The 10260-nt window shown below is 32.7% G+C and overlaps 1 long non-coding RNA gene across 3 annotated transcripts in view; it reads right to left on the reverse strand.

Moving 5' to 3' along the window:
- The window catches only part of LOC141385538 (uncharacterized), a 31594-nt gene extending 23501 nt beyond the window's left edge, over positions 1-8093 (reverse strand). For all 3 annotated transcript variants that reach the window (XR_012405892.1, XR_012405888.1, XR_012405889.1), the window contains exon 1: positions 7787-8093. This is a non-coding gene — a long non-coding RNA (uncharacterized lncRNA). The remainder of the gene's footprint in view (positions 1-7786) is intronic.
- Positions 8094-10260: the final 2167 nt, after the last annotated feature.

Raw genomic sequence — 10260 nt, forward strand, 5'->3', positions numbered from 1 at the left:
TAGTGAAATAGTGCAAAGATGGGTAACACTTTAAAATATTAGCTACACACTATGAATCATTTATTAAGCATTAGCATATAGCTATTTCATTATCTGTTAAGCGTTAACTCTACATTAGCAGATAGTAGTAAGCAGTTTATGACTACTGATACAAATGCTCCACTACTGACTTATAAGCACATACAGTTGAAGTCAGAATTATTAGCCCCCTCTAAACATAGTTTTAGTACATAGTTTCATAAATCATTTCTAATAAAGGATTTATTTTATCTTTGCCATAATGGCAGTAAATAATATTTGACTAGATATTTTTAAAACACTTCTATACAGCTTAAAGTGACATTTTAAGGCTTAGCTAGGTTAACTAGGCATGTTAGGGTAATTAGACAAGGTAATGTATAACAATGGTCTGTTCTGTAGACTATCAAAAAAATATAGCTTAAAAGGGCTAATGATTTTGACCTTAAAATGGGTATTAAAAAATTAAAAACTGCTTTTATTCCGGCCAAAATAAAACAAATAAGACTTTCTCTGGAGGAAAAAGTATTATCAGATATACTGTGAAAATTTCCTTGCTCTGTTAAACATCATTTGTGAATTTTTATTTTTTTTTAATTCAAAGGGTTAATAATTCTGACTTCAACTGTATATACTATCCTTAATTATTGAATTTTCATGTTGAGCTAATAAACAAAGCAACTATTAACATGTGCCTGAATAATAATACATAAATGTTGATTTGAATAATTTATTAATAATTTACTAACTCATTCTGAATGATCTTTAAAAAAAACACACACACAAACTACTCTTAAATACAAATGATTTGTAAATAATGCAATACAGAATTTAGTGATGAAAAATTAATCAGGTAAACAAAGTATGAAAACAATCATTAAGCACATTACATATGTGTTTATAAGTCAAGAGTCAAGCATTTTGTATCTGCAGTTATAAACTGCTTACTAACGTTTAATAATGTAAAGTTACTGCTTAAGAAAAAATGAATTTACTATTTGCTAATTCTTCATAAAATATTCATAGTGTGCAGTCATTATAAAATGTTACCCAAAAAGGTACAGTGGTCCCTCATTAATCATGGGAGTTACGTTCTGAAATTCAGTTGTCAGCGTTTTTTTCTACAAAAATAATAGATTTTTTAAGGCTATAAAACGGCTCACTACACTACACAACACTTTATACACATTTCTAAAACAGGCATTAACATTTTCACACTTTTCTCTTGTTTAAACACTCTCAAAGTTTAAACCTTTGTAGAAAATATATTCCAGTATTATAGAATGAAACCAAAGATAAAAACCTGTTTTCAGGCCCAAACATTTGCTCTTTTTTGTAACGAAAATTCATTTATTCTGTAATGGCATGTTAACTGCTCTAAAAAATATTTCCTAAAATAAAGTTTTTTTGTCCAATAAGGGGAGAAGTTTTTGGTTTATTTACCCAGACATTTAAAAAGAACAGATTTTACAGTAGTGATTACAATACCGTGAAACCAGAATATTTTTATCTGAGGTGCCTAGTGTCTATTATTTTAATTAAATGTTTGCCTAGCCTCTTTATCTTCATATGGACATGTTTTCTGTGATGCTCAGTTTGCTCAGTAGATCACTTTGTGCTTGTGAAGCAGAACACTAGGATACCGGCCCTCCAGGACCGAGTTTGGACACCCCTGACTTAGTAATATCAATGTACTTTTACCTTATGTTTGCTTTTACAAACCCCTCGTGCTTTACTTTATTAATTTGCGGGCCAACCTGAAAGAGTAATTTTACATATTCTGCCTCTGGAATTTGTAATTTCTAAACAAAAGTTATAGACATTATATAAACTATTTTATATAAAAATGGTAAACTTGCTATTGACATAAAACACAACTGATTAGCTTGTATTGATACATGTGATACTTAATGCTAGTCATTTTTCTATCAATTTTCTGTGAATAATGTATTATGTTTTTTTTCTTTCAACATTTCCGTGTATTAAAGTAAGTGGAAACATATCTAAGGGTACGTCACAACAACAATATACTAAAAACAAAAGTTTACTTTTTCGGTCACTTTAATAATTCCTTTTTATTTTTGACAAAATTTATTTCTTTTTTTTTTTTAATCAGTAAAATGTTCCAGTTAACAGACTCTAATGGCCTTGTCACTTATTTTATAACCTATATTGCAAAACCTATGCGAGATTCTAAAATTAATAAAAATCTCAGCACACTGAGCAACAGACATTTAATGAAAGAAAAGAGTGTTTTACACCCAATAATGAGCATACAGTCTTTGATGAGCCGTAGCAACTGTCTGGCTCTTAATTGGCTCTGTGCTCTGACATGGTAATGGCTGCACATTCACACCAATCCCAGAAATGTCCACAGCAGGAATACTCAAATTACGCAGCTCCAGGGCATTTTCAGAAAACCCAGGCTGACCACAGGCTAGCGAGTGAAATGACCTGGTCACACTGGTAATGACTTTGATTTGGCTCTTAAAATGTGCAGAAAGCAGGCTTTGATTAACTGCTGGTTGGTTTTTAAATAACCCTTTTAATTTACCATAACAAATGAACTACTGAAATTCACAAATACAACAATTTAAGTTAGATTGTTAACTATAAGAATCACTTTGTTGTGATGCAGAGTAGAGACCTCAATTCTTGTGTTATTTATGCAAGTCTCTCAGAATTCTCAAAATATTGCCCTTCAACAGATAATCTAAATGTCAAACAGCATCAAAATACTTTGATTACTTTTTTTAGTCTTTAAGATACAGCTTAAACCAGTGTTTCTCAACCACGTTGCTGGAAGACCACCAACATTGCATGTTTTGGATGTCTCCTTTGTCTGTCACACCCATTACAGGTCTCACAGTCTCTGCTAATGAGCTGATGATCTGAATCCGGTGCATTTGGTAAAGAAGACGAGGAAAATGTGTAGAGATGGTAGTTCTCCAGGGACGTGGTGAGGTACCACGAAATCTCGGGCTACGAGATCTTACAAGACTAAATCACAATGAGATTTTTAGCCAAGGTGAAAAGTTCTCTTGTGAGTTGTGATGTTATGCTAGAGCATGAAGGTGAATTAAGCACTGAAGATTGGAGGTACTGTAAGTTTGTATTTGAACCGCAAATCAAGTGCCTTGCGCACACTTGGCAACTCGGGCTGCCTCAAGCCTCATTCACACTACAAGTGAGTCGCAGTGGCAAATCGACCATTCATTACAACAGAGAGCGAGTGACTTCCAGCAACCTCCGTTTATGTGAGTGACAGCGACCGTTGGCGACCAGGTATAGGCATTGAGCAATTTTTATTTTATACAGTTGAAGTCAAAACTATTAGGCCCTCATTTGTTTTTTGTTTTTTTTTTCTTTTTTTAATATTTCCCAAATGATGTTTCACAGAGCAAGGAAATTTTCACAGTGTGTCTGATAATATTTTTTTCTTCTGGAGAATTTTATTTGTTTCATTTCGGCTAAAATAAAAGCAGTTTTTATTTCTTAAACATTTTAAGGTCAATCAATATTATTAGCCCCTTTAAGCTGAATATTTTTTCAATAGTCTACAAAACAAACCATCGTTATACAATAACGCCTAATTATCCTAACCTGCCCAGTTAACATAATTAACCCATTAGACGTCACTTTAAAGTGTATAAAAGTGCCTTTAAAAATATATTGTAAAATAGTATTTACTGTCATCATAGCAAAGATAAAATAAATCAGTTATCAGAAATTAGTTAATTAAAACTATTGTGTTTAGAAATATGCTGAAAAAATCTCTGTTAAACAGAAACTGAATGAAAAACAAACAGGGAGGCTAATAATTCAAGAGGTTTAATAATTCTGACTTCAACTGTATATATTAAATATAAATATATAAATCTTTATTGCAACTTTACACACAGATTATACAAAAGTAAAAACAAAAACAAAAAACTTAAAATTGTCAGTCACTTTATTTTAATGGTCTGTTTGTTGAATTAAGTTACATTGCATCAACATGCCAACTAATTCTCATTAGATTATAAGTAGACTGTTAGGTTGGGGTTAGCGTTAATGTAAGTTGACATGTAATTGCAAAGTTTCTTATAGTCTGTTAAATGTCTGATGAAGGAGCAGTATCAGCAGATGTTAAGCAGACAGTCTACTAATACTCAAATGGACCATAAAAATAAAGTGTTACCAAATTCTCAGTATTTTACATAGATAAAACTCCACCACATTTTAGAAACTATTTAAAAGGTCCCAAAATTCCCTAAAAGACCTTGTATTTATTTCTTAATTTATAGGTTAGATAAAGACATTTCTAGCTATAGCATTATTATTAACACTAATAAATTACAAAATACAAAACAAATCACCAGCACAAAAATCTTCAGCAGTGTTTCAAACAGTATTTATTTTGTATTGTGTCTCTGGTTATGTTTTGATTATGTGTTTATTACTGACTGTTCACATGACATCAGTGATGCGTTCACTTTAAAGTTAAAAGGAGTCTACTGCTAAAATTGGATTTAAGAACTGTGAAAAGTTATTAGAACAATATGTGGTTCAAAACAAAGAAAAAAAAACAGTAGTGGAATATTTACTTGAATGTATTATTTCAGAAAGTGAAAATTTGAACAACTGGCCAAACTGGCCTAGCAAAACATCGACTGGTTGTGTAGCATATTGAGCCATGCTTGAAGTTTGAGAAATCTAGACTTCCATAAATATTGTAAATATTTAATTGCTGCTGTGGCAATATTTCCCTATGGTATCGAAAACGGAATAGAGTATTGACTTTTTTATTAAATCAAAAGTTAAAAATTCCAGTATGGTGACAACAATATTGCAGAGCAAAAACACTAGAATGATGTGCATGTTTTAGACAGTGTTTTGATGCGCATATACCTTTGAGCCCCGTCAGGAAAACAGCACAAAAATCACACAGAAGGAAGTATTTTTAAAAAGTAAAAATGCAGATTGTTTCCTTTGAGGTTTGAGTTTAGGAATAGTGTTGGGGCAGGGGGAGAAAATATACAGTCTGTAAAGTAAAAAATCATTATCCCTATGTGTGTGTGTTCTTCAGAAGGACAGGGGCTGTGGTGAGTTGTGTTGAAGCATTTGAGGCACAATGGACGCTTCTAGAATAGCCGAGAAGCATTTTGTCTGAACAGATAAAGACTTTGGTCTCTTAAGTGTCCCTGTGTTTGTGCCCCTGAAGGTTAGAGAAAGGATTGTTGAGAGGAAAAAGCGAGAGAGAGAAACGTTAGCAAAAATGTTACATGTGGCTAGTTACAGGGGAGTAAAAGCGGTGAAGATTGTGAACTGTTTTTATACTTTGCCACAACAATAAACAGTTGATAGGAATGCAAATGAGGGTGGTGTCGATGTGCGTATTCTTCAAAACGTTACCAGGAACCTCAATGTCAAACACTTAAAAGTGTCTTCGAGGTCCTCCATAGGGAAGCTGAATCATACTTCTCTGTCTTTTGATCTGATGGCACATACATTAGCTGAATAACTAACAAGATTTTATGCTTTAGGATTCAGCCCACCTAAAACACTACTCGTTCTTTTTGCAGTTGTTTTATTGTGGTTTTAGTTTTCATCGGTGGCAGATATAATGATGCATGCAACATTCGGTTTTTATATATATAATTTTGACTGCATGCTATAAAAAATGCTTTATTAAGAAACTAGGGCTGCATGATATTGGAAAAATCTGATATTGCAATATTAGATTTTTCTGTGATAATTATTGTGATAAGAATAGTTTCACCTTATGGTTTGAATACTTCTGACGTTTTTCTGGGGAGTCTAACAGTGTTCAGGTACAGAAATTGCTAATTCACGATGGAAACAAAATGTTTTTCTGACTACAATGATATGTTTGTAAGCTTTCTGAAGAGTAAAAATCCACTGACCTTTTCTTTTTGAAAGAGTAAAAAGCAAATTAATAAGGGTATGGAACGTACTATTTCCATAAGATGCAAATATCTAAAATGTAACAACTACCAGTTCTTTAAACAAGCCTTAGCAAGCCTCCATTTACAGGCCAAATGATGCAATGTTGTCCTACAGAGATCTGGATAAGATATTTTCAAGCCTTTATTACCATGAGTTAGACTGAAAAGTTTAAAACTGTATTTTAAATTAGAATAAAGAGAATAGCAGGGCTCTAGTTGAGTGTGCTCAGTCTAGCTCTGGAGAACGAGGCTTATTTCAGTCAAAAGGCGCTATCGCTGCTCAGAGATGGAGGATTAGAAACATGTAACCCAAGGGCATTCTGTAAGCCTGATAAATCTCATTTAATATATGATCTTTTTAAACAGGCCAAGGGTGCACACATAGGAGTCATTTTTTTCATGCGTGTTACTGGCTCTGTATATTTGCACAGATATTTCAGAGAAGTGGCCCCAAAGAATTTGAACAAAGAAAATAAGTTTATTTGCTTTTTAACAAAATATGAAGTGTTATTTACCTTTAAAAAGTACAATACATGCTAATTGTTCGATCCAGCTGCAAGCTCAAGCCTTTACGGGCTGTGCAATTATTTAAGTGACCTTATTAAATAATTTAAAAAAAAAACACTTTGACTATAATGAACTCGGGTACAGCATGTATGTTGGCTGTTCTATAACATTATATGTTTCGATTTGTTATTGATTATTTTTAATTTACATTATCTGTGTGAAATGATCAGAAAAAGAAGCTATTGTAGCAACAACATTATTGTAACAGACTTGAATATCTTTTTCTTTTATTTAAATTGGCATCAACAACAGTATTGTGCAAAATAGACTTTATTTACACAAATGCTTACATCACAAACCTGTTTTTAAAAAACAAAACCTTGTATGCTGTTATGTACCTTAACATGCATATTTAATATTATTTAATATTATTATTAATTTTTTTTAAATAAAACCAAATTTTACTGATACTTAAATATAAACACTATTATTATGAACTTTATTCATATTTGGGTTGCAAAAAGCCATATAAAGTATTGAATGCAAACTTTGAAACAATATATCGTTTCAGTATCGATATCGCAATGTGCGCAGGGTATTCAATGTTGAGCTCATTTGGATTATCTTTGAGCAAACGCCATTATTTCAAAACATGGGATTTTTGGAGTTTAACCATAATAGAGTGAAAGCGTATCATTTGCATGTGTCTTTAAGGCTCATGACAGCATTCAGGCACAATAAATTGTACATTTTTGTAAAGTTTATTAAAGTTTACGGTATTTTGTTATTTGCTATGATAAATATAGTGTTACCTTACATATGATTATTTAATTTCTGTATTTGAATACTCTTTAGCTTGCCAAGAAAACCATAAACCATTTTATAATGTTTTATTTCATGCCTGATTCACACCCATAATACCCCAAAGCAGTTTAAAGTAATGCATTCTTTCCAAATAGATCTGTTCAAGCTATGGGGTTTTTTTCAAATCGCAGTATTTATTGCAGACAAACTGCAGTAAATTAGCCCTAACGTTACTGAATGAATGAGCGACTATCTGTTTGTTAAAGGTTGTAAGGACACGTGTGTCTGACATTATTAGCTTAAACCAACTTAGTGGTACATTTAAAATTGTTTCGAAGCACTAAACGAGGATATTACAAACACATTCTAAAAAACGCCATGATCAAGGAAAAAACTAGGCTTAAAAGCTACTCTTTTTAATGAGTTATGATCGAGTCCTATTACTTAAACCTTAGCCTGGCTGTAAAAAACGAGTTTGGTTCCTAAATAAAATTAAACACGCTACTCACCAAGAACGCAGTTCAGTGATGTCCATGTGTAGTAGCCTTCACCATTTTATGATAGGTTTTGAGCTTAGTTGTCCTTGGAATGTCGCGTGGTTTCTTGACGACCGTCGAGTAAAAACGATTTTCAGCGACATAAATGCGCACAACTGAAGTCTCGTGAGTATATCTTATGCACGCTTTATTTTCCGACCTTCGTGAATATTTTGGAACTTATGATTTGCTGTGAATATTCTACAGAAAGCAAGGGTATTCTGTCCGAGGAGCAAACTTTTAAATTGTCCTAAGGAAGTGGAAGTGGAAGGGATAGTTCACCCAAAAATGAAAATTCAGTCAAAATTGTCAGTCTTACCCTTGATTTGGTCTAAACCATTTTTTTAAATCTGTTGAACGAAAAATAAAATATTTTGAACAATGAAAAAAAAAAAAAAAATAGGCTAAACAACAGCTTACTGATCGAGTCCTGTTATGATCGAGTCCTCTTACTTGAACGATCTTGCCTGGCTGTAACACACAAATTTGGTTCCAAATACATGATTAAGCAACCTCTCCAAGAATGCACTTCGGTGATTTCCATGTGTAACAGCCATAACCATTTTAAGATACTGTTTTGAGCTAAGCTGTCGTTGAAGTTTTTTTTTTTTAGCACAGTATAATGTCGACCTTCAAGTAAACGTGTAATGTTCAGGGTCATAAAGGTGCACCTGAAGTCTTGTGAAGTTATTTTATGCACACTTTATTATTTTCCAACCTTCTTAAATATTAAGACACTAGAACTTTCTGTGAACATTCTACAGAAAGCAAGTGTTCTGTCCAACGAGCAAACAAACTGTGCAAAGGTAATTCAAGTTAAAGGAATAGTTCACCCATAAATGAAAATTCTGTCAAAATTGGAAAAAAAGAAGATATTTTAAAGAATTTTGGAAACCTAACTAACCATTGGATTCAAAAGTATTTGTTTTTTCTACTATGTATGTCAGTGGTTACGGATTTCCAACATTCTTCAAAATTTCGTATTTTGTTTTCAACAGAACAAAATAAACTGGTTTGAAACAAGGTAAGGGAGCATAAATGATTTTGATATTAAGAAATGTTCATTTTGGGGTGAACAATCCTTCTTAAACTCTAAAGGACTGTTTGAGTTGATTGATTCAGAATCATCAAATAATGCTTTCCTTGAACTCCAGTTGTTGCTAAATAAAAAAGGGATAAGTTGGCGGTTCATTCCACTGTTGCGACCCCAGATTAATAAAGGGACTAAGCCGACAAGAAAATGAATGCATAAAAACACATTGCTATTTTAATAACCCTGCCTCAGCTGTACTGAAACGACTACTACACCTTGAATGATAACCATGCCATACAAATTATCCTGCATGCTTTGTGGAAACTGTAAAATCCCAGAGAGGTCACAGGAATGATAGGATCAATCATGAGTTCAATCCCAACAACTCTGGGGTATGTTCTCCTCTGAAGCTGGTCCATTTCCTGTTGGTTATAAAAGCTTTGATATCCTTCCATGACAAGAACACGTGGGGATTCAGCTGTTTGAGAATGCTTCAGAGAAAACAACCGCAACATACTTAGGGATAATTCAGATCACCTTCTGAGTGACAGACATAAAGACAGTGATGAGTTTACAAAGCATCTCCACATGGTATCAGTGTGTGTGGAAAGCATATGCCTCAAGTACATGACTGTACTAATCCAAGCTTGCAAATCCATGTAGGAAATGCTTATTTTGTGTGTAATCCAATGCTATTTGTATGAGATTATGATTTAGGGGGAATTCAGCTGATAGGGGAATAGAGAAAATAAAGGGGTAAAACCAGCATGACAAGCCCTTTCAAAATAAGATTCTGACTCAGACACTCTTCAGACATCTTAATCCATGATTTCTAATGTATTTAAATGTACTTAAATAGATAGTTAAGTTCACCCAAATTAAAAATTTCTTAATATTTACACACCATCACATGTTTTTTAACCTATTAGTTTCTTTTTTCTTTTTATTTATTTTTCAAATATATTTTGCAAACCATTTGAGGGAGAGTGTGGCTGCATTCCAGTCCAATTTGTTTATGTCTTTCACTTATGGAGCCACATCAGTCTCTAAAATAACACAGTTCCGAAATACAAATCATAGATGCACAGCACAGTTCACATATACAAAATCCAATTTGTATAATTAAAACGCAATTCATAAATGTAACACAAAATGTGTGAATTCACAAGTAAAAATTATAAATATTTTCGCCAAATGAATTAGGTTTGTGTATATTATGAATTGTGTTTCGAATTGACGAATTGTATTTGTGTATTTTTTAATCATGTTTCGAAGTGACGAATTGTATTTGTGTTTTTTGAAGCGTGTTTCGAATTGACTAATTGGTTTTGCGTATTTTAGAATTGTGTTTCGAATTGACTAATTGGATTTGTGTTTTTTTATTGTGTTTCAAATTGATGAATTTGATTTGTTT

This window comes from Danio rerio, chromosome 1, assembly GCF_049306965.1.
Source record: "Danio rerio strain Tuebingen ecotype United States chromosome 1, GRCz12tu, whole genome shotgun sequence".
NCBI classification, from domain to species: Eukaryota; Metazoa; Chordata; class Actinopteri; order Cypriniformes; family Danionidae; genus Danio; species Danio rerio.